Genomic DNA, 26,221 nt, shown 5'->3' on the forward strand with positions numbered 1-26,221 from the left:
TGGACAACATCAATCTAAATATGAACAAGTGCTAAAGGAATGGAAAACTGCAGTTCTTAAAGAGTCATGCTCTGTAAGTGATGGCAGCTGTAGGGAAATTACACTGGGTTATTGACTTAGGTTTGCCTTTGATTCAGTACATCTCAAAATATAGTATAAGTATAAAACCACTTTGAGATGGCACAAGAAACAGAACTTTTTTTTTTTTTTTTTGAATAGCCCTTTTCCTTTGAACGTATCTGGTTGAAAATTCAGGAAAGTTAAAATTTAAGATCTTTCTGCAGCCAAATGATTGAGCTTGGAGTTCAATACACACAATAAGCAATCATAGAAGGTTTCCACTGCAATGTTCCTTTAAATCTCAAAATAGAAAGGCAGCGATGTACAATGTAGAGAATATATTCTAGGACATCACAGCCTATTGAACAGTTTTAATGATGCACCAAAGCATTTTATCACATACTCACAAAGAAAACACTGTGACTGTTTGCATTCAAAAACAAACCACAACCCTATGTGAAAAATACATTGTTATTTATGCTATATATATATATATATATATATATATATATATATGTCTTAAATAAAAACAATAATTACAAAAACCCATAAAAGAGATTCATTTCAAGCAATTTTGTTAAACACATATTTATCGGATGAATGAGCTCCTCTAAGGCACTCTCACTGTGTTAAGGACATGTCATGAATTTTTTAACTACTTAATAATGCATTTGCTTCAGGGGTGACTCAGTTCAATAAATCATGTAAGTTGCAATAAATTTTATCACATATTCATATGGAAAGAGATATTCTAGTTTCTTAAGTAGTACTTTCCTAACTATTAATAAGCAGCTTAACATAACCAAGGGAAAGAGAATAAGAAAAAAAATTCACATACAATGAAAATATACAAGGAAATGCATTCAAAGTCAACTCTAAACCAAGAGTTCTAAGTCAAGTTCAAAAAAGAGTCTTGAAACAATATGCAACTGTGTGATGAGCATTTTTAGGCAGAAAGTATACACAAATTTAATCCCTTTATCAAATTACAAAATGGTCACAAACATTTACTTTATGTGATGGCACCAGATCAACTATCACACTAGTAACCTAGCAATTTGCAGAGGGGGCAAATGTGGGATTGGTCAGAGGCATCTGGACATGAGCAAAGACCATTTGCCAAAGAATATACATAAATAGGGATGCCTGGGTAGCTCATTTGGTTAAGCAACCAACTCTTGATTTCAGCTAGGGTCATGATCTCATGGTCATGAGGTCAAACTCCATGTTGAGCCCACGTGGGACTCCTCACTGGGCATGGAGTCTGCTTAGGGTTGGTTCTCTCTCTCCCTATCCCTCTGTTCCTCACCCACATGTGCATGTGCTCTCTCTCTCTAAACACAAAACAAAACAAAGGAATACAAATAAGCATACAGGGGAAATACTTATGGTAACAGTCTCCACAACCCTTACAAACACTAACCCTGAAAATCTTAGCTCATAGGAAGCAGACTAGTAATTTAAATAATAAAAAGTTAAAAAGTTCTGATCAAAAACACAGGAAGAATATTCTGGGCCAAAACTGGTTAGAGGGAGCTGAACATGAATAACAACTAACACATCATCTCCCTTCTTGATCAGTGAAGCATGTTGTGCTGTAACTGCATTCAGTAAGACTACTTGTATAGGGTTTTCATAATCAGGCTTGGATGGCCATTTCCAAGCCTATGTTTTATATAATTCATACATACAGGTTTAACAATCATAAAAATTATTACTGAATATCAAAAAATCTGGAATGTAACTCTAGTCAATTAGAATTATATGACCATGTTAGACTATCCCTTTTTTTTAAATGATGTAAGAAGCATAAAATACATCATCAATGAATGTGGCTTGGGTTGAAATGAAATAAAGTGTGAAAACCAGAGGCTAAGATCTAAGTAAAGAAAAAAAAATTGTCTTTTTCTAATTAATTCTCTCAAAATGAACTTATTGAAAAAAATTAAATCAATTTCCTTAACCTGTTCAAAGTTTCTTAAGGTTACATAACCCAGTAAGGACACACAAACATGACCATCTTATATTTTCCTTTTACTCCCTGACTGTATAGACAGGTCAGGTTCTGTTCAAATAATCTTACTGGCATTCCTAACTATGATCTACATAGAAGTGATCAAGTCACTGAGACAAGAGTGAATTTCACCTAAAATTATTTAAGTATTTCTGTCAATTAGTAATGTTTTTTTCTTCAGTAAATACATATTTTATTTATTTATTTATTTTTATCTATTTTTTTTTTTAATTTTATTTTTGGGACAGAGAGAGACAGAGCATGAACGGGAGAGGGGCAGAGAGAGAGGGAGACACAGAATCGGAAACAGGCTCCAGGCTCTGAGCCATCAGCCCAGAGCCCGACGCGGGGCTCGAACTCACGGACCGCGAGATCGTGACCTGGCTGAAGTCGGACGCTTAACCGACTGCGCCACCCAGGCGCCCCAGTAAATACATATTTTAAAACTAGAAAATGCTTAATCCATTTAAAGTAGACAAGGTAACACTTCCATTTATAATGTTAACTCACATTTTTTTTTATCATTTATTCCACATGACAGTGATACCTTTCCTCAAGTAAACTGATAAGAGTTTTCTCACAGTACAATTCACTTTTGAGTCTTGGTGGCTTTCTTGGTTCATTTTCCTTTAAATGATAAAGAAGGACAATGGCTGTAGTTGATTGTGCAATGATGATGGGAGAAAAATCTGATATGGCTCTGACTTCTATGGGTGACTGACTGCAACAACCAAAGCTAATGACTGCAGAACAGCAAACTTTTATTGCTTTTTAAACTTCAGGACATATGTTGGGACAGTAAAATACTAACACAGTGGGAGCTATTGACATTGTACCCCATGTCTCTTTAAGTGGCTATGAAACAATAAAGAATAAGGAAAGAATAAACAATGACTACTAAAAGCCCTTTACTCATTTTGATATTTTGTGTATTATTTCAAGCTTGAAGGAGCCACATTACAGGATTTCCATTTTAAGAAATCACAAGGGAGGAAGCCTCAGTGGCTCAGTTGGTTGAGCGTCCAACTCTTGATTTCAGATCAGGTCATGATCAGGTTGTGAGTTCCTAAGATTGAGCCCCATGGAGGGCTCCTTGCTAAGCATGCAGCCTGCTTAGGATTTTCTCTCTCCCCCTTTCCCTCTGCCCCTCCTGACTTGAGCACATGAGCACATGCTCTCCTTCATAAATAAAATAGAATAATAAAATAAATCAAAAAAATAAAATAAAATAGTAAAATAGTAAAATAAAATAATTTTAAAAATCACTTGGTGAACTGGTTTGAGTTCTTAACTACTTAGTTCAGGCATCAATTTATTTGTAAACATTATTCCACTAATGTTCTAAAAACAAGCATTGATGATAGAGATCAACATGAATCTTTCACCTAATACTATGGTCCAGTCCAAAAATGTCTATGACTTCCAAGATTACCATAAAAGACCACAGATGCGTGCATAACCTTAATTAAAGTGAAATCGTTCTCTATTGGGCTAGGTCATCTTCTTGAAAGGACACACAAGAAAATGAAAGTTATGATGAGTACATCTAGATAACTATCTATCCACATCAGTAAAAACAAACCTGATAATCCAGGAGACACACATCTAAGTGCACTGAGGTAACTGTCATGCTATGGTGCTAAAACATTTAAGAGTCCACTCAAGCACTATAGAGGGTTACAAATCAGTACTGGGAATTCACAAAGCCATTAAGGTACCATTGAAAAGAAACAGATTCAGGTAGCTGCATACTTTACGAATCAGAAATCCAATCAAACAGCATTATTTGAGAATATATTATGTACACAACACTCTGTTGATCACTACAAAGACATAAAGAGAATATAAAGTATCATTCCAATATTTATAACTATAATCTATATGTGGAGACAACAGAAATATATGTGACAATGAGAATCCAGTATAGAAAAAGTTAAAATTAAGTGAAAAATTGTGTATCAGAAACCTTCAAGTTTCATTCATAGTAAAGATTTTATAGAATTATTTGTAAAGGTTTTGAACTGGGTTGCAAAGCCAGGACTAGATAGGTTTTAGAGAAAGGGGAATAAAAGGTGTAGACATTTATTGGGTCAGTAGTCTCCTAGGCCAGGATGAGCAAACGAATTAGTGAAGGCAAATGGGGAAAGGCCTAGAAAGAAAGTTGGAGGCATATTTGAGTTGGTGATAAGGCATCACCGACACCTTTGGAGGTTATCATAGAGCTGAACTGTGTCCCCATCAGATTCATATATTAAAGCTCTAACCCCAGTGCTTCAGAATATGACTGTATTTGGAGAGAGGGCCTTTAAAGGGAAAGTTAAAATGAAGCCATACACTCTAATGTATGGACAATGGCATACATTACAGTGTATGGCTTCATTTTAAAGCTTAACCCAGTTTTAATCCAGTTTTTGTGAGAAGAGAAATTTCGACCCACAAAACAGTGACCCTAAGGAGCACATGCACAGAAAGATAACCATGTAAAGAGGCAGCAAGAGGGTGACCATACACAAGCCTAGGAGAGAGGCCTCAGAGGAGCCCAACCCTGCCAGCATGTTGAACTTGGACTTCCAGCATCAGAACTGTGAGAAAATAAATGTCTGTAGTTTAAGACACCCAGTCTGTAGTATTTTACTAAGGCAGCCCTAGCAAACTAATATAGAGGTGAAGAGTGAAAATACTTGTGAGAATACGAGCATTTTTTTTCTCTACACTGTTAGAAAGCACACACTAGGAGAAAGGGAGCAAGCCATTTATTTTTCCCTTGGTCAAAATGATCTTGATCTTCTTCCTGATCTTTAAGTCTCTTGTGACACCCTCAGCTCTTGATAACATTGATATCATTACTCTTAGCAAGTAAGCCTAGCACTTAATTTATTTTTGTAATCCCCGTATTCAAGAAAGAAAAATATATTATCAAAAACTGTCTAGATACAGAGGAGTAGATGGTCATTTAACCTGCAAAGAAATAAAATCAGTACTTCCATGAGCAAATGGTAAACAGAGTTATACTTAACAAACTCCTTTGTTTGGCCCTCTATTTTTTAATAGTCTGGAAATTCAGGGAAAATATTATACTTGATATGAACTATTTTGATAGTTATTTAAAATTTTTACCTCTCAGAAAATTATATCATGCTGGGACAAATGCCATTTTTTACAATTTATTTATTAATTTTGAGAGAGAGAGAGTAAGAGGAGGAGGGGCAGAAAGGGAGAGAGAGAAAATCCCAAGCTGACTCCAATCTGTCAGCACAGAGCCTGATGTGGAGCTCGATCCCAGGAACACTGAGATCATGACTTGAGCTGCAATCAAGAGTTGGATGTTCAACCAAATGAGCCAACTAGGCATCCCAGAAATGCTTTATTAAAAAGACTTTATTCAGCCATTTCATTAGTGTTATGAAGAGGTAACATTTAGCAGATTTTTTTCCCTTTATTTTTCTTTCTTTCATTGTTTTTCGTTTGGTTGGTTGCTGAGTTTGAATGACTCACAGCAGCCTGTGAAGCATGTTTATTTAAAAGAGAGTACTTTTATTTAAAAAAGAATTTTAGTATCTTCCACATTCCCAAAAGAGTACCTTCAAGAGTGATGGCCTGTGTTTCAACAATTCTTCCACTCCCATTTCAAGAACACTGTGATGTTGAGGTAGGTAATTTAGCTTCTCTGTATTCTTACTTAAGATGACTGCAAGCTATATTTTGTCCTGTAACTTCAGAAGTTCTAAGAATACCAAGAATCTAATCATTTTAATTTCCAATTTTTAAAATGAAAATTTGATCATGTCACTTTTCACTTAAAACACTGTGTTGTTTCTTCATGGCTTTTAGAATCAATTCCAAAGTTCTTTATATGTGTGATGAAACACTGAGTAAGTCAATCTCTGTATAACAATCCAACTACATCCCACACGCCTCCATCAATCCTTACCCCCTACATATAACAAACATTATGCCTACATTACAACTACAGATTTCTTTCAGTTTCTGGAATAAACCATGTTCTCCCATCTATGGACCAATGTATATAATTTTTCATTGGCCTGAATACCCTTATACATGACCTTCACTTACTTGGCCTGCACCAACTTCACGATTTCTATCTCAGCTTACATTTTCCTGCCTTTATAAACCATGCCAGACCGATGAGGTCGGAAGGCTAATTTGCCTTTTTATTGGGTCCGTTAGCCTAACCATTTCAAAATATGGCCTGCCTCCCATGAGCTAAAGAAAGTAATGAATTCCAAAAGTTCTTTCTCTTTTTCTTTGAAGATGCACAAAGGCCCAGAAAGACAGAAAGCTGAAACTGATCGTTAATGAAAGTAACATTCTCCTTTTTCCAAATGCCCCAATTTCCCTGACATTGGATTTCTAGAAGCAAATGGAATTCAAGGGTTATAAATATTGTTTTCAGTATACTGAAAACTCATTTAATGATTGTGATTAATATAAATAATTAAACTCCATAAAACAACGTATTTATAAGAATTCTAGCTTCATTATAGTTTAAATCATGGCCAATGAAATTAAAAAACTAAACTATATTAAATATTGTCTGATCTAGAAAACAGCATGGCTCATCTAATACAGTGTCCTAAAAATATACATATACATATGTACGTGTGTGTATTTAATATTTTTGAGGTATCACTGCAATTATATTTTTCAATGAGAGCACATAACTTTATATATGAAGTATAAAAACTGAAAATGAAAAACTAGAAATAACAAAACAAAGCTCAACAATTTATATCCTTAAGGTTGACATTCTTTTGACCTTTCTATTAACACAATATCAAAGTGACCACCTCTCCTTAAAAGAACTTAGTTATTGACAATAAAAGGCAGCACAGCTTATAAAACACAAGATCAGCAAGGATTAGAGCCTCAATATGTTTTACTGACTCTACAGCTTTCCAGTAATTCAAGGCTTGAGGGGGAAGAAAGCAAAACAATCTAAAATGACGTTAAGCTTTCTGTCTATGGATACCGCCGAGTAAGCATGCTAGAGCCTCCCTTACCACTGGCGTCATGTCTAAGTGAGGTCTCCTGAAAAGCCTGAACAGCTGTGGAAGCTCTTCCTTGGAAGTCTGAGCTTTCAAACAACGAGAGTCCCACGAGAATCTGAGGAGCAACTTGAAGAAATGAGGAATGCTCACAGACTGTGTGGCAGTGAGAGATCCAAACACCAAGCATCCCAGAGGCTCCCTCCTCCACTGTGGAGGGGGTGGATGCAGCCATGAAGGCAAGGCCAAACAAGGTGGGTGGAAGAGCTGTGGAACCAAAGAGGGTGGTCTCAAGAGAAGATTCTCAAAGACCCATGCCCACTTAACTGTGAGAAAGATTTTTGTTAGTGGGATTAAAAAGACACTGAAGAACATGATCTAAGAGATTATTGTGAACAATATGAGAAAACTGAAGTGATTAAAATCATGACTGTCCAAGGCAGTGCCAAGAAGAGAGGCTTTGCGTTTGTAACATTTGATGATCATGACTCCTTAGACAACATTGCCATTCAAAAATACCATACTCGGGGCGCCTGGGTGGCGCCGTCGGTTAAGCGGCCGACTTCAGCCAGGTCACGATCTCGCGGTCCGTGAGTTCGAGCCCCGCGTCGGGCTCTGGGCTGATGGCTCAGAGCCTGGAGCCTGTTTCTGATTCTGTGTCTCCCTCTCTCTCTGCCCCTCCCCCGTTCATGCTCTGTCTCTCTCTGTCCCAAAAATAAATAAAAAAAAAAAAAAAAAAAAAAAAAAATACCATACTGTGAATGCCCACAACTGAGGAGTAAGGAAAGCCCTATCTAAGCAAGAGATGGCTAGTGCTCCATCCAGCCAAAAAGGTCAAAGTGGTTCTGGAAACTTTGGGGATGGTTGTGGAGGTGGCTTGGGGGGAGGATACTTCAGTGGGTGGAGTGGCTTTGCTGACAGTTGATGGTGGTGAATATGATGGTAGTAAAGATGGCTACAACAGCCTTGATAATGATGGAAGCAATCTTGGAGGTGGTAGAAGCTATAATGATTTTGGCAATTACGACAATCAATCTTCAAATTCTGGACCCCTGAAAGGAGGAAATTTTTGAGGGAGATGCTTTAGCCTTTATGGTGGTAGAGCCAGTACTATGCCAAACCACAAAACCAAGGTGGCTATGGTACTTCCAGCAGCAGCAGTGGCTGTGGCAGTGGCGGAGGCTTTAATTACTTCCAGGAAAGAAAGCTTAGCAAGAGAAGGGAGCTGGAGAAGTGACAGAGAAGTTATAGGTTCCAACAGACTTGTGAACTCAGCCAAGCACAGTGGTGGCAGGGCCATGTTTTAGACGATACTCACGTGTATGGGCAAAAACTCAAGGACTGTATTTCTGACTAATTATACAACAGGCTATTTTAGTTTCTGTTCTGTGAAAAGTATAAAGCATTCCAACAAAGGGTTTTAGGGTAGATTTTTTTGTACTCAAGCTTTTGTTGCTAAATGTAATAGTCTGATCATGATGCCGAATAAATCTTTCTTTTTTTAAAATAATAAAATGACATTAAAATGTGAGGCTTTGAGTTGATTTCCCATTTGACAACACAAGAGTAAGTAAATCGGAGGGGTATTATTATATCAACAGGTATAATATTTTCACAGAATCTTGGAAATGTGTGTCCAGAAGAAACCTCAGACACTATCAGTATTATACATATATAAAGATGGCACACAAATAGCCGACTTGTCCTGGGTTATACAAGTATTTCCTAGCGGAACTCACATCCCAAGTCACTTAGGTCATTATAATTTTTGCTATGGTATTAAGATTCTACTAACTAATAGATCATCTTATTAGCTAGCTGTTCAATTAAGTTATCTACTTAACATTAAAAAGTGAAATGAATAAGTGAACCAGTTTAACTGTAAAGATATTATGATTCTCTCATATATTACCTCTATAATTCACTTTATATTTTTCTCCCATTTACTTGGAGAAATTTTTAAAAATATTTTATTTCTGGCCTCAACTTAATAAAACTAACATTGGACCAATTATTTATAGATAAAATTTATAATTATGATAAAGGGTAGCTTATTATTTCTATGTGCTAAAATCACATTCAGTGCATTACACACGTTTCACTGCATCTTTAAGGTTTAGATATTCCCAGCCCAGATGTATAGATTTGGATACTGTAGTTTAGAGGTTAGCTGATGAAGCTTGTGAAGTTATTAGGATGAGGATCCAAGTCTCAAACATAGACCTGACATCAAAACATGTGCTGTTAGCCATTTAATATACCACTCAAAGTCCCTTCCTTCTGGATGCCAATGTTTATCCTGAATGTTCTTATAGCCCCTCAGCTATGATGAGACAGAATGATCTCAGAACATGATCATGCTCCATGATCAGTGCCATTTTATATAAGGTGTGTCATCTGTGTCCACTATCCAGGTCTTCATATTAACTGGATTCATTAGAAACCTTAGATATGTAAGCATAGAGAGATCCATGCTGTAAGTCATTATCCCACTGTTGTATAGTCATGCTTTGGAAGACTCTGGCTCACTAAAATATCTGAATATCACTTGCTAATCAAAAGTAACATCATGGATAAGTCACATATTAGCTAAATGTGGATTTCCACTCTGAGTTCCAAAACAATCTAAAATCCTCATGGAGTGCTCAGAACACAGGTATCAACTCTCCTAAGCACATCTCCTTTTCCCTCCGCTCTTCTTTTCCTTCTTATACTGCAGGCTTGTGTCTAACAGACTTCACAAAACCAATACTGGGATCTCAAGCAGTGACAGACAACACAATACTTTTATGTGCAAGTTATTTGCGAGAGTAAAGATAGCTAGTGTATACTGATATTGGTTATTAAGACAGGACACAAACTTGGGATGTAGTCAATAATCCTGGGATGGAGCTCTGCACTTCAAACAAATGATTTAATCTGTCCTAATTCAAACTTCTTGACTAAAATGAGGCATTTAGATTCCAATTTTTAGTTCTAAAGAGTTTTGGTATTTGGTTTCATATGTTGCTATACACCTTACACATAGTGTAAAATTTTAGCACGTGAGTTACCGTATAAAGGATTCGGAAAGAAAAGATGTTTATCTCATTAATTAAATACAACCATCAAAAAGCTTTTTTTTGGAGCCACTTCATTTCTTTCTTAACATGAAACTTGAGTGTTAAAAGGAACAACTGGCATGCTGAATGAAAGGTAGAAAAAAGATCATTTAAGCAGTGGCCAGTACCGCTATTTTCATCAAGCAGGTCATAAAGCCAAAGCAATGACAAAAAAAGAGCAAGATCATGTGACAGTTAATTCCCTATGTATAGAAACTTAGAGAAAACCCATTACAGCACAAAGATGCAGCTGTAGAACACACACAACTTATCATCAACAGAAATGCCACCTCCCCTTTAGCAGAAAACACCAGTTGGCTAACATATAATTATTACTTACTAAAAATAGTTGTTGGGGGAATTATCTCAGCTTAGTGTTATTTCCTTGGATGATTATATTTAAGCATGGTGTTTGTGTGTCAGCAACACATGCATCTATCGGCACATAAACAACCATTTCAACTCAAGTGCCATTTTTTGTTCATTCAACTTAAAACAAATAGTACTTCAGTATCTGTAAATTTCTAATCACTTCAGTAAGAACCAAAGAAGCAAAAATAATGTAACAAAATGAGGGATTGAGTTCATTTGTTAGTTTACTGAGACAGAGAGAGAGAGAAAGAGAGAGCGAGTGAGCAGGGGGAGAGGGAAAGAGGGAGAGAAACAGAGAATCCCAAGCAGGCTCCATGATCACCATCAAGCCCAACATGGGGCTCAATCCCATGACCCTGGGATCATGACCTGAGCCAAAATCAAGAGTCAGTCACTCAACCCACTGAGCCACTCACGGTCCCCAAGAAACTGAGTTTAGTAAAGAATATTGTTGGGGCGCCTGGGTGGCTCAGTTGGTTAAGCGTCCGACTTCGGCTCAGGTCATGATCTTGCAGTTCGTGAGTTCAAGCCCCGCGTCGGGCTCTGTGCTGACAGCTCAGAGCCTGGAGCCTGTTTCAGATTCTGTGTCTCCCGCGCTCTCTCTGACTCTCCCCCATTCATGCTCTGTCTCTCTCTGTCTCAAAAATAAATAAACGTTAAAAAAAAAAAAAAAAAGACTATTGTTGGATGTAGCAGTACTTTATACATCACACCACAGAAAGAATTCTCACATTCTCTCTATTGCCTCCAAGATCTTCCTATGGTGAATAAGGTATATATTAGCTTTGATGTCAACAAAGGTTAATTTCAGGTTAGATCAGAAGTTGTTTTGGGGTGCCTGGGTGGCTCAGTTGGTTAAGCGTCTGACTCTTGGTTTGGGCTTAGGTCATGATCTCACGGTTTCATGAGCTCGAGGCTGCGTCAGGCTCTGTGCTGGCAACATGGAGCCTGCTTGGGATTCTCTGTTTCTCTCTCTCTCTCTCTCTCTCTCTCTCTCTCTCTGCCCATACCCCACTCTCACAGTCTCCATCTCTCTCAAATAAATAAGCTAAAAAAAGCTTATTTTTTAAAAATAAAACCCATTGTTTTATAACAAATGGGTTATCCTAAATAATGAGATACTAATCAATTACAGAGAAGACTCATTGAGTATTCTATGATTTTCATGTTTTATGAAATGAAACTTGTTTACCAAATGAGTGTTCACTCAGAGGCTCTAAGATAAATAATTATATATATTGAATATTACTTTGTTGTGACTAGTGTTCTCAGGAGTGTCCCCAGTCCTCACACATTACGTGGAGCTACCCTCGAGCATGAGCACTGCTTTGTTAGCAGGGGGCGGGGGGTGTACAATTCATGGGCACTTCTCTTACTAGGACTCTTCTCATCCTCCCACCCAGCAACACTTTCCTGGAGATAACCACACTTGACTTTGTAACATTAGGTTCAGTAAGGTTATTATTGAGTTTATATCATTAACTTATTCACAAAAACTCTGAATTCCAAGTGTCAAGCACATGTGAGAGAGAGGGGATGGAGAATACACACCATGGAGGTGACGCCTTGCTGGAGTGTTAAAGGGCAAGCAAAATTGAAGGTTACTGCACAAATGATTAATCGATCATAGTTTTCAAAAAAGCCAACAAGTTATGTGGCTTGCCATAACTGCTGAATTAAGCTCCATGTAGTTGTATACTGTAGAATGTGTGTGTGTGTGTGTGTGTGTGTGTGTGTGTGTGTGTGTGTGTGTGTGATTATTTTAAGAGTACCTAGATGCAAGTGCAGGCAGGGGGAATATTACAGTTGGGTGCATTTTGTTTTCTGTGATAACATTTTGAAAACTGATTTCATTAAGTTGACAAGGTTATATTCATTACCAAGATCACTGGGAGTAGCTTTGATTGCAAAAGGAGCAAAGGAGAAAAGATGAGTTCAGACAGCAGTTTTATGATTTGGTAAAAGAAAAATGAGGAAGTCACATCTGGTTTCTTTTAAGAAGTTGAAAACATATGTGTTTAATTACTTTTGCCATGACCTCAGGGAGCTTATAACCATAATCTCAGCTTAATTTTCAAGAGTTTAAAAAAAGAAATAGGTTTTAAAGTTTCTATAGCACGATAACTATATATCTCTTATATCACATATGACATATGACATATGACATTTGACATATCACATATGACAAATATATAACAATTTATAACATACAAATTTCCTCCCATATCAAATATAACAAATACTATGTTATGTGTAATATTCACGTTATATATTACATATTATATATTGCATATATAACAATATTTATCATATACAAGAGCCACAATTATATACCATATGTATGTTTTGAATTTTTAATGAACACAATTGCAGGAGGCATGTTTTTTTGAAAAGCATTTACGGAATGTAAAGCAGATGCCCATTAATTCCTCTCCACAACATGTATTGAGCAATGAATATGAGCACATGCTGTGAAAAACATTTTTCCTGTCCTCAGGAGGTTTATAGTCTTGAGGAGAAAAATGAAAAAATCAGGAATTCCAACATAGTATTTTAGATGCTGCAATGGCAGTTTACTCATGGTCCTATTGAAATATAAAGAAATAAGTAGAGCTGGCTGAATCATCCTAAAGCCCCACAAAGTATTTGTCCACGCAGCTTTCAAAAGGCATCTACTTCTATCTCCACAACTACCACCCTGGTCGAAACCACTTCCGTCTCCCATTGATCTACCATAATTACGCCGCTGACCAATCCAACACCTGACCCTGCACAGTGACAATCTCTTGCTGCCTGCCTGATCTTCCAGAGACAATCTCTTCATGCCAACCTCCTACGTGAAAGCTCCTGTTACACTTAGAGTAAAATCCAAATGTCATCTCACAACATAAAACCCTCTTAATACTGTAGACCCTACCTCTTTGACTTTATCTCAGAATATCCTCCTAGTTTACTCAAAACATCCCAGAAATTAATACTGTGCTACAGTCTTCAGATAAAAAAATACATTTGTTCTCACCTCAGGAAGTGTGTATACATCTCTCATCCCTTCCTCCTAACACATTTTCTTCTCATTTGTCCAGGTATGGGTGCTTTCCAGGGTTTCACCATCAGGTCAATGTCACTGCCTCAGACAAATTTTCCTTGAGTGCGATTAATCCCGATTCTCCTATCCCATTCTACCACTTTTATGTCCTCTTTCTTCCTCTTGCTCATTTAATTGTTTCTTGCCTGATTATCATCCTTAATCATATAATGTATGCTCCATAAAGCCTGGACCATTTCATTATATTTACTAGTGGCAAATGAACCAGGGCTTGGCAAATATTTGTGACCGATAAAAACCCAATACCCAAATGGAATGTGAGTATGATTGCTAGCTAGATTTATCAAATGAAAATGCAGAACATCTAGTTAAATTAGGAATTTAGATAAACAAAAAATATTATTTTACTGTAACTATGCTCTACACAGTGCATGAGTTATGTTAAGATGTGAGGATCTTCATTGGAGCATGGTTCAAACAAATCAATCATAAGGACATTTTGGGACAATCAGGAATATTTTAAAACATTTTTAAATAGTATTATGGAATTATTGCTAATTTGGTTAGATGTGATAAAGATGGTTTGGTTACAGGACAATGTCTTTATTTTTTTTTCCCAGATGCATACTGAGATATAGGTAAAATAACATGATGTCTGTTATTTAAATTATGTAAACAAGCAAGAAAAAAAGTTGATGAAGCAAATAAGGCAACACGTTAACATAATGTTTAAGGCCAAAAAACAGTGTTGGGGGAGAAACCTCCTGAGGGTTCTCTCGTCCCATCCCTTCTATCTGCCACTGGAGGCTTCCACTGCTAGAGCCAAGTGAACAGGTGGAGGATGCTAAAAATCACAGATGAAAGGGCTGCCTCCATTAGCACAGAGCAGAGGTAGGCAGGCAAAGGTGGGGAATGTATGTAAGAACACAGAGATCCAGGACCTGAAGAGATTTCATTATATTCTTCTCACTTCTTCATTGTATGTTTTAAATTATTCATAATAAAAAAGAACATTAAAAAGGTAGATATTTATAGTATCTACAGCTGGATTTGGAACTTTAGAGGATACACTATACCTATCACATTTAGTATTCTCATATAGCTGTGGTTGTTTTTTGTTGTTGTTGTTGTTGTTTTTTTGTTTTTTGAGAATTTAACATGCAATCAATAAATACTGGCAGGTAAAAATATATTTAAAAACGAATCTGTCCTGGGCACCTGGGTGGCTCAGTCTGTTGAGTGTCTGACTCTAATTTTGGTTCAGGTCGTGATCCCAGGGTCATCGGATCAAGCCTCATGTTGGGCTCCTTGCTGAGTATGGAGCCTACTTAATAGTCTCTCCTTCTGCCCCTCTCCCCTGCTCGTGCTCTTTCTCTCTCTCTCTCAAAAAGAGAAAAAAAAGAATCTGTTACACAGCATTTTCTACTTTTACATGGGGCAGAGAAAAGAAGGATGTCTGCTTTTCTTGTTCACTTGATCCTTTTATTTAATAGTATTTCAATTACTCTGACCTCCTTTATAAAGGTTGTCCAATACAATTAATTCCCTAGAGATTCTGAGTAATCAATATGAGGTATATAACATATCTAACCACTAATTCTTCCATTATATAATATATATTTAAGAATACTACATTTAATAAATACTGATATTCAGCCTTGCATCTCTGGCCAACGTTAATTGTTTCAGGTGGCAAATTAGTCTTAGAATATCACTACAGCTTATATGTTGACCTTTGGCAATTTTGTTGACCAAAATGAACATTATGCCTTTTGTAACATTAAGTCTATTTAGGTATATCGATGCAGGATTCTAATTATATTTAATTCTTAGATAAATATTTCATATTTGGTCATGTTTCTTATGCTCTCTTTGTTCTGTTGTGGCTAATATTAGAAAACAAAAAGGTAAGGCAGTCTTTCAGTGACACAGCCCTACACTGCCAGGAAATTATCCTAACTTTTTCTGGTTAATGAAATAAGCAAATGCAGGAATCTATCATAATATGTTCAAAATCATTATTCTGTAAGAAACACAAATTTTAAATCAAAAAATTATTAAATTGTTAAATTTTATTAGATATAAATTTATAACACTATGGCAAAATAAGCATACAACTGATGACTACAAATTAAGATAATTCTGAGACTAACTTGGAAAAGGTGCAAATGGCAGAAACCCAGTTTGAACTAATTTAAGCAAAAGAGGATTTCCAGGTTCATTAAGTGGATTGTTATTTATCCCACTCAATATTGTGATTCTCCCATCTAAAGACTCAGAGTGTTCATTCTGGCCATAATTGCTGATTAGTTCCAGAAGTTATTTTGGTGATTCTTACAGATTATAAATGATTATTTCATTTGTGAAGAAAGACCATTTTTTCTTCACAATCTATATAACTATTTCCTTTTTTTGGTGGGGATCTTATTGCATTGTTTGGACCTGTAGTATGATGAGTATGATGTTTTAAAGAAATGATGAGAGGGAACATCTTTGCCTTGTTCTAGTAGAAAAGTTTCTAGTTTCTTACCATTAAGTATGATGCTAGTCATAGGGTTTTTTTGTACACATTCTTTATCACATTGAGGAAATTCTCTCTTCCTAGTTTATTGATAATTTTGTTGTCCATGGGTGTTAAATTTTGTCAAATGTTTTGTCTGCACTGATTGATATGCTCATGTACTTTTTCTTTTTAACCTGTTAATGTGATGGACTGTATGAACTGATTTTCAAATATTCAACCAGCCTTGCATACCAGGGATGAACCCGCCTTGGTTCTGTTGTAGAAATCTTTTATACATTGTTGGGTTTGATTTGCTAATATTTTGTTGAAGATTTTTGCATTTGCATCTATGTTCATGAGAGATAACAGTGTGTAGTTTTCCTGTAATATCTTTGTCTGGTTTTGGTATTAGGGTAATGTTGGCCTCATAGAATGAGTTAAGAAATATTCCCTCTGCTTCTATCCTCTGAAAGTAACTGTAGAAATTGGAATAATTTCTTAAATTTGATAGCATTGCCATCTGGGCCTGGTACTCTCTGTTTTGCAAGGTTATTAATATTAATTCAATTTCTGTTGAATAGACCTATTCAAATTGTCTACTGCTTCATGTGGGAATTTTTGCAAATTATGTCTTTCAAGGAATTGGTCCAGGAATTGGTTACCAAATTTGTAAACATAAAGTTATCCTTTTGATGTCCATGGGCTCTCCAGCGATATCTTCCTTCATTTGTTATTAGTAATTTTTGTCCTCCTTTTTTTCTTAGTTAGTCTAGCTAGAAGCATATCAATTTTACTGAGAACTTTTCAAAGAACCAGCTTTTGGTCTTGTTGAGTTTTCTCTATTAATTTCCTGTTTTAAATATTTTTTAATGTTTATTTAATTTTGAGAGAGACAGAGCACAAGTGGGGGAGGGGCAGAGAGAGAAGGCAACCCAGAATCTGAAGCAGACTCTAGGCTCTGAGCTATCAGCACACAGCCCGATGTGGGACTCGAACTCATGAACCATATCATGACCCCAGAAGAAGTCGGATTGCTCAACTAGACTGAGCCACCCATTAATACCCCTATTAATTAAATTTCCTGTTTTAATATCATTGATTTTTTTTCTAATTCATAATATTTCTTTTCTTCTGCTCTCTTCATATTTAATCAGCTCTTTTCCCCCAGTTTTCTAAAATGAAAACTTAGATTACTGATTTCCCAACATTTCTTGTCTTCATTCTCTTTACTTTCCTCTTACTATAGATAGCCTCTTCTAAAATTATAATTGAGGGTCCCCTGGGTGGCTCAGGCGGTTAAGTGTCCCACTCTTAATTTCACCCAGGCCGTGATCTCACAGTTCCTGAATTTAAGCCCCAGGTACAGCTGTCCATGCAGAGCCTGCTTGGGATTCTCTGTCTCCCTCTGTCTATGCCCCTCCCAACTCTCTCACTCAAAACTAAACAGTAAAAATATAATTGAATGGGTGGGAATTCAGAAGGCAGAAGTGAGATAAAAACTATTCCAGCTCATGCTTTCTTTTTATATACAATTCAAGCTCTGCTTGATAGTAAAATACCCATACTTTCCCTGCGTATCTCTTCGCCACTAGAAACAATTTAGATGAGAGAGGAGACCTAATAATATGAACTGAACACAGACATGGCATTGGAAAGAAACCATCAAAATGCCAGTTTGGAAGAGCTAACAAGAGGGTTTCCTGGGTGGCTCAGTTGGGTAAATGTCCAGCTTCGGCTTACATCATGATCTTGCAGTCATGAGTTTGAGCCCCACATCAGGCTCTGTGCTGACAGCTCAGAGACTGGAGCCTGCTTCAGATTCTGTGTCTCCCTCTCTCTCTGCCCCTCCCTTGCTCATGCTGTGTCTTCTCTGTCTCAAAAATAAATAAACATTAAAAAATTAAACAAAAAAAGGAGCTAACCAGAGGGAGAGAGATGACAGAAAGAGAGAAAGAGAGAGAAGTGAGAGACTGTCTCCTTGGTAATATTCTAAATGCTAGTCTCTTTAATCTTTGAAGGGGATACTGTAATATCACACCTTTTCCTAAAACTGAGGGTCAAAACTCAAAACACTTCTAAGGTGTTCATATATAAAAGCCACACATTGTATTTTTTTAGTTTGGAATTCTTACTCTAGTTTGTACCCCCATTCCCATTGATCTCACAAAAGTTAGGAGAAAATATATAACAATTACAAGGGAAGTAATTTCCTCTAAAAGCCTCTAGTCTGCACCCACACAAACAAGGAAACAAAAAATGTATTTGTTTTACTTGCTCCTGCCTCCACTCATAGCTCCCCTGATTTGTGTTAAGTAAAAGTGAGTTTAACTCCCTGCACTCACTCTCTCTCTATTTACCCACAAATGCCTTCCTTGTTCTAGGCTTCATACAGTCTAATGCGTTTCCTCCATCAGAGACTATTAGTGAATTGCAAAGTGCTAAATCCATAATGATTTTATGTTATCTTCCTGACTATACTATTTTGAAACATTCTTCCCATTCCTAGTTTCTTCACTTATTTTTCTGGCTCTTTTTTCCCATTCTTATAACCTATGGGAGGGAGTTCCCCTGGTGTAATGCTCCAATCTCTTTCCCCCTCCTATTATCAATCCATTTCCATAGCTTCAACATAACCTTTACAGATAAGACTGAGAAATCCATTTGTCTAACACTCCGCACAGTACTGCACAGAGACTGATCACATTAACTTGATTTTGACTCCCAGCTCGACTGCAACATTGCAATAATTTTATATATCCTCCCTAAACATCTATGTTCTCATCTGGAAGAAACAGAATAAGATTGCCTATCTTATTGGATTGTCCTACTAAACTACTTCACTTACATTGTTATTACCTGAATGTTTGACACAAATAGACAAGCACTCAATATTTACTAAAGAGTTATTACTTCTACTTTTCCTGCTGGTTTTTGCTAAGTTGTTCATTCCTCCAGGGAACTTTCCCTGATATCCTTCAACAGGCAGCCTTCCTGTGGCTTCCAAGGGCTGACTATAAAAACAACCATTATCACAGCACCATCAAACTCTACTATAGTAAGCCATGGTACATATTATATATTGTAATATCAATAACTTGACTGCATCACAACTTTGTTGGTCATAAACTTCTTGAGAGCAGGCAAACACTATGGCTTTATTGCATTTACACTTCTAGGGCTTAGCATAAATTAAATAACTGACATGAAGTCACAGTAAAGTTCTAGGCTAGGATTCAACACCAACCAGATACCAGTGCTGCCCTCCCTCTCTATATGCTGTGCTGACTCTAGTACAGTGCTCAAATTACTCTGACTTCAATGATGGCTAGATGTTTACTCCAGATTATAAACTCCAGGGGCTGGCCAACTAATCTGGTCTCTGATCAGGATTCACTAAGAATCTTTTTCTCTGGTCCAGTTGCTGAGTCAGTAGCCAGTTATCACAAATAATGGTCCCTGGCTGTGTGCTAAACCCCTGAAAGAATTTGGGCCAATTAAGAGTGTTTCATACTTGCTAAAAAGTTTCATCCTGAGCTCAGAGTAGAATCAACTTGGGTTTACCCTGAATGTGGGACACTGAGAAATTATAAAACCTTTTAGAGTACTTATTGAAATTAAGTAGGTTCTATAAAACCTGCAGAGATTTTCTTTTACTTCCGAAGGGTAATAATGATTACCTTTTCATTCACTGTCTTAAGTGATATTTAGAAGCTAAAGAAATATCCAAAAAAGAACTGAAATTTTCAAAACCTATCACCAGAAATTGGTTGTTCATACTTTTAAAACCAAAAGATCTTACATGGACTCTTTTTGTTTCTTTTGTCTTCCTAAGACCTTTCTTATTTTCAATTGTTTTCCCTTTTATAATGAGAATAGCATTGAGAATTGAGAATAGCATTTCTCCAATATAGTTCCAGGGTCTAAACCATATGAAAAACAAAATTGCATCTATTAATGAAAAAAAAAATGTCTTTAGAATGCAAGCCCCCAAGGAATTTTATGCTCTTAACTACATGAATATTAAAAAGACTTAAAAAGCTAGTTAATTACATAGAAAATAAGCACTAGGGGAAAAATTAGCTTAAATTATAATAGGGTCATTGTTAGAGCCACAAAGAAATCAAAACTGCATTCAAACTAACACTCATCCTATTCAAGAACCATTTGTACAATATTTCTCATGAGCATCCACTCTATCATAATTTGAAGACATTTATGGAAAGTATCAGCACATTATTCAATTGTTGTACCACTGTGTTTAGATTTATTTTTCTTATATTAGGATAAAATACATTTCCCTATAAATTCCCTCTACAGATGCTAGGCTAAATAAAGATATATACCATTTTTCAAATGTTATTCCTTTGAGTCTTTGAATATCTGTATTATTCTCCGTTTAGTACATTTCATCCACAGTGAGGATCCCAGCATTCTTAGTAACTTTGGGTCTTTACTCCAATAATAGTATTAAAAATGACACTCAGAAAGAAAAGCATTAAAATAATTCTGAGTACAGGGGTACCTCGTTGGTACAGGTGATTGAGTATCTGACTTTGGCTCAGGTCATGATCTCATAATTCGTGAGTTCAAGCCCCACATCGGGCTCACTGCTGTTAGCACATAGCCTGCCTCGTATATTCTATTCCCCTCTCTCTGCCCTGCCCCCTTTCCCTGTTTTCACTCTCTCTCTCAACAATAAACCTTTAAAAAAATAACTGAGTACATTTATGCAGGAAAACAAATATTGAAAAGGGTAAAAAAATCTGTAGCATTTGAAATCTTTAAAGAAAGGAAAATTGATATGATAAAGTAAAATTTGTTTGAAAATCAATCATCTTTAAGTAGTGTTTCATAAAAAGTTTCAGGTACATGAATTTAAATGAAAAGTCTTGCTTTGCTTTTTTTAGAAAAGATGTTTACAAGTATTTTCAGGAGGTATATTTATTTAAGATATAACTTCTGCTATCTAGAGGCAGGATATTCAAATTACAGGAAAAGTATTTGAGAGCATAAAGAGTTCAACATCCTGAGAAACTAAATGTAAAATTTAAAATATACATGACAGGGGTGCCTGAGTGGCTCAGTTGGTTGAGCATCAGACTTCGGCTCAGGTCATCATCTCGTGATTCATGAGTTCAAGCCCCACATCAGGCTCTGGGTGACAGCTCAGAGCCTGGAGCCTGCTTCAGGTTCTGTGTCCTCTGATCTCTGCCTCTCCCCTGCTAATGGCCTGTCTCTTTCTCTCTCAAAAATAAGCAAACATTTAAAAAATAGTAATATAAAATATACATGAAAGGCATACTATGAAAGCAAAGGGTATATAATGTGATAAGTTCATCAACTGATCAAATATAGCTCAATTTTTGTGGAAAATATTCATGGAAAGGGGCTGCGTAAACCAAACAAATGTGTTAAAATAGAAGTAGTGGATACTGACGTAGTCACTTGGACAAAATTTTGAAACTTTTAATTTATGAAAAATTAGTTTAATTGCTTCAATAACAAAGGCTTTCACAGATTTTCAGACAGAAGCATGGACATTATTGTGATTTCTTACTTGAAAATGACAGAATCTCAGAAATTCAAACTCATATGATCTGCTCTTCTTAGAGGTTTTCTAAATGTTGTTCTGAGACCAGCAACATCATCTGGCATTTATTAAAGATGCACATTTTCAGGCTAAATCCAAACCCACTGAATGAGAAACTCTGATGAAGTCCAGCAATTCCTGGCTTAACAATGCTCCTGGTGATTCTAATGCATGCTAAAGTTTGCTTTATGGTTTATCTTATGTTTTCTGATCTGTTTGTAGTAGATGATACAGATAGACAAAGGACTCCAAGACACATAATAGTTGCTTAAAGTATCTTTTTGGGGGGCGCCTGGGTAGCTTAGTCGGTTAAGCGTCCGACTTCAGCTCAGGTCACGATCTCACGGTCCGTGAGTTCGAGCCCTGCGTCGGGCTCTGGGCTGATGGCCCAGAGCCTGGAGCCTGCTTCTGATTCTGTGTCTCCCTCTCTCTCTGCCCCTCCCCCATTCGTGCTCTGTCTCTCTCTGTCTCAAAAATAAATAAACGTTAAAAAAAACTAAAAAAAGAATAAAGTATCTTTTTGTTTGAATCTCTCTCTTCATTTTGAAAATCACAGAACCCAAAAATTAAACCTTAATTTTTCAATGTTCATTTTGTTTTACAAAAGAAAGAGGTGGGACCAATAGACCAGTTCCAACACTGTACTACAGCTTTTGATCCATGTTTATTCTTCTTTCTCCATGTTTTTAATTATTTTCTCTTTCTTTCAAAATCATCATGCACTTGGATGTTTTCAAGAGCAAACTTTGAATTCTACATAGATTAATTCAATCCTAAAAAGATCCATTAGCGTATCTTTGGTCCTGATTTCTAAAACCATCAGAGGGCAAAAATGAGTGACTTCCAAATAAGTAAACATAGATTTCAAGATATTAATGTCTCCAATTCTATAAATAACCCTGTCATCTAGATTATACAAAAAAAGGACCATAAACCTAAGTTTTGATTGAGGGTTTCAGTTAAAAGTAACTTGCTTATACATTTACTTTTTGCAATAGAATCTTCTTTTTCCCTATTTTCCTCCAAACAAGAAACCAAAATATTAAAACCAATTCATAGTGAGACTTTTCTGGTTGAAGTAAAGAATCAGAAAACCTTTTTAACTGTTCCTTCCATAGTTCCAGAGACCCACACATCTTTGAATCTCAAGTTTTTGCTTGGTCAAGTCTATAAACTTTGATCTAAAATATTTTTTCTCTGGGTATGATTACATGTAATAGATTTACAAGGACTACCATGAATGAAAAGTTTTGTTGTTTTGTTGTTGTTGTTTTCATTGCTTTTTGTTTGTTTTGTTTGTTTGTTATGGCTTGGGCAGAATAATCTGTCAAATTGAATAATAGAAGAGAGAATAGGAGAGAGAAAAACAAGAAATTTCTTAGATATTGAACAGAAAAGTATTCAGGCTTCATCTCTACATGTAAAGACACTATTATTATTTCTGCAGCTTTTGACCTATTAATATTATTAGGCCCATATTTGTTCATTTAGCAACTTCTGTCCATTCTTGAAAACTACTAAAGCTCCTTTTGTTTAAGAAAGTATTTATGTATTGAATGCTTACTATACTATATACTTTTTCTTTTTTAAAATTGTGTTAATACACACATAAAATTTACCATTTTAACCACTCTGTTTGTTTGTTTGTTTGTTTGTTTGAGAGAAAGAGTGCACATGTGATAGCAAGAGAGAAGGGCAGAAGGAGAGAGAGAATCCCAAGCAGGCTCCATACTCAGTGCAGAGTCCTACACGGGACTTGATCCTACAACCCTAGGATCATGACCTGAGCCAAAATCAGGAGTCAGATACTCAAATGACTAAGCCACCCAAGGGCCCCTTAACCATTTTAAAGTAGACAGTTCTGTAGCATTAAATGTGTTCACACTGTGGTGCAACCACACCAACCATCAATCTCCAGAACTTGCCATTGTAATCTAAAATTCTGTTCCCATTAAACAATAACTCCCCATTCCCTCCTACTTCCTGAGTTCCCAGCAAACATTCTGCTTTTTGTGTCCATTAATTTGCTATAATAGGGACTTCATATAAGTGGATTTATACAGTTTTTGTCCTTTTATGACTGGCTTATTTCACTCAGCATAATGTATATAATATTTATTAAGTTGTAGCATGTGTCAGGATTTTTTTTTTTTTTTTACTTGACATAAAACTGCTATACAATATCCTATTAGTTTCAGGTGGGCATCACAGTGATTTGGTATTTTTGTACATCACACAAAATGATCTCCAGAAAGTCTAGTTACCATCTGTCACTATTCAAAGTTATTATAACATTAGTGACTCTATTCTCTATGCTGTACATTATATCCACATGACTTATTTATTGTATAACTAGAAATTTGTACCTCTTGATCATTTTCACCTATTTCATCCATCCCCCAACTAATCACCACTCTAGTAATTGACAGTTTTTCTCCTGATTCTATGAGTCTGTTTCTATTTTGTTTTGTTTTTCCATTTGCTGTGTTTATTAGGTTGTATAAGTTCTTTATATATTTTGGATATCAACCCCTTATCACATATATGATTTGAAAGTCTCTCCTCCCATTCCAAAGCTCTATTCTGTTTTGTAAAGGCTTTACAACAGATCAGTCTTCCTACTGTTATCTTAACTTTATCTTAAATGGATTTCTAAGATAACATGATACTCAAATATTCTACTGGAACTATTTATCTGCCTCTCTATCTCATCCTTGAGCTGTATAATACCTCATTCATCTTTGTATTTCCAACACAAAGCATAGGTTGGCACATGATAGGCACTCAGTAAATGTATACTTTAATCAAAAATACAGAGAAAAATTAAGGCAATTAATATAATTTGATATTGTTTAAAGACTCACAGAAAAACTGTTTGATCATATTTGAAGCAAATGCTTTCTTTTTATAATAATCCAAACTTCAATTTTCTGTTTTATTGTGACCATATAAACTAGTTTATAAACTAATTTTGCTATTTTAAATACTTTTGAGGACATTTTCTTTCCATTAATGTTTTCTGTTGATTCATTTGATTATACTTTTAGTCTAATAAGACTAAAGATGGGGCGCCTGGGTGGCGCAGTCGGTTAAGTGTCCGACTTCAGCCAGGTCACGATCTCGCGGTCCGTGAGTTCGAGCCCCGCGTCGGGCTCTGGGCTGATGGCTCAGAGCCTGGAGCCTGTTTCCGATTCTGTGTCTCCCTCTCTCTCTGTCCCTCCCCCGTTCATGCTCTGTCTCTCTCTGTCCCCAAAATAAATAAACATTGAAAAAAAAAATTAAAAAAAAAAATAAATAATAAGACTAAAGATAAATCACACTGTCTGGGTAGTCGCCCGATCATTTGCTGTAGGATACAGATGTACTGAAATATGAATCTTTAGGGATTTTAGGAAAAATTTCCCTCTGGTATGCAACCAACTCTTACGCAACAATTTCAATGAAAGCTCAAACTGAGATACCCTCTATTAATATATGTAGATTCCATGCTTATTTAATGTAACTACTGTAATTAGTGAAAATAGTCCATTTTAATCAGCAAGTAAAATAAAAGCATATTATTTGACTAGATAGCAATCACAGAAATAATGATATAAATTTACCATATGTTAACATAGGCAGATTGTCAGCACAATAGACATTCCAAAATAGTGTCAAATTTTGCTCAAATACTTTGAAGTACTATATATTAAAAAGAGAATCAACCATTGTACATATCACACATCTGTATAAGTGCATAAAAACATTCAGCCCTTCAGTAAAAAGATGATATCCCACTAAAACATATCTCATATCCATTGGGCCATAAAAACTGTGGATTCACAACACTTTAATCTAGGGATAATCACATTTTCTAAAAATTAATATTTCTTCTCATCCTTCTTATCAAATGCAATTCAAATTACTGATTCAATTAAAATATTGCAAAAAAGATAATAATACACAATTTCAAATGTTTAAAAGAAATAATACATTAGAAAACAATGATGGATACATCATAATAAAGCTAAAAGAATAAAATAATATTTAGCCTAATATTTATAGGCTTTGAATACCACTAGAAGTGTTCAAATATATCCTTTAATCTCAGAATAATACTGTGTGTTGTGATTTCCATCCTGTGCTCCTTGGAACCCTGGCAATTTCATAAAGGCCCCCAGAGGCTGCCAGGAAGAAAGAAGATGCATATGGCACATTCCAGACTTCCTGTCCTTGATATAGGCTTTATTCAGAAAAGCTATCCCCTCTCTCTCTGTCTCTTTCCATGTATATGATTTTGTTAGAACAAATCTTATGACAAGAAAAATATGAAAAAACGATGCTTTAAAGAAGTTCACAGAAATCTCCAATTTTTATCAATGACCTTAATTTACTATGAAGGGTAAGAAAAGGTACAGAGAACTCATCAGTGACCTCCAACTAAGTGATATCCCTGGGATTACATACCTTTTCCAAAGTTACATATATGATGGAGTCAGAGTTCAGACAAGGTACCTTTGATTTCTAAACGGATTCCCTTTGGAAATCTT

The 26,221-nt window shown here is 36.0% G+C and overlaps 1 protein-coding gene across 2 annotated transcripts in view; it reads right to left on the reverse strand.

Moving 5' to 3' along the window:
- DPP10 (dipeptidyl peptidase like 10) overlaps positions 1-26,221 on the reverse strand; it is a 659,495-nt gene that overhangs the window by 426,351 nt on the left and 206,923 nt on the right. The gene's annotated exons all lie outside the window — the stretch shown is intronic.

This window comes from Puma concolor, chromosome C1 (assembly GCF_028749965.1).
Source record: "Puma concolor isolate L17-30 chromosome C1, mPumCon1.1.hap2, whole genome shotgun sequence".
Taxonomy (NCBI): Eukaryota; Metazoa; Chordata; class Mammalia; order Carnivora; family Felidae; genus Puma; species Puma concolor.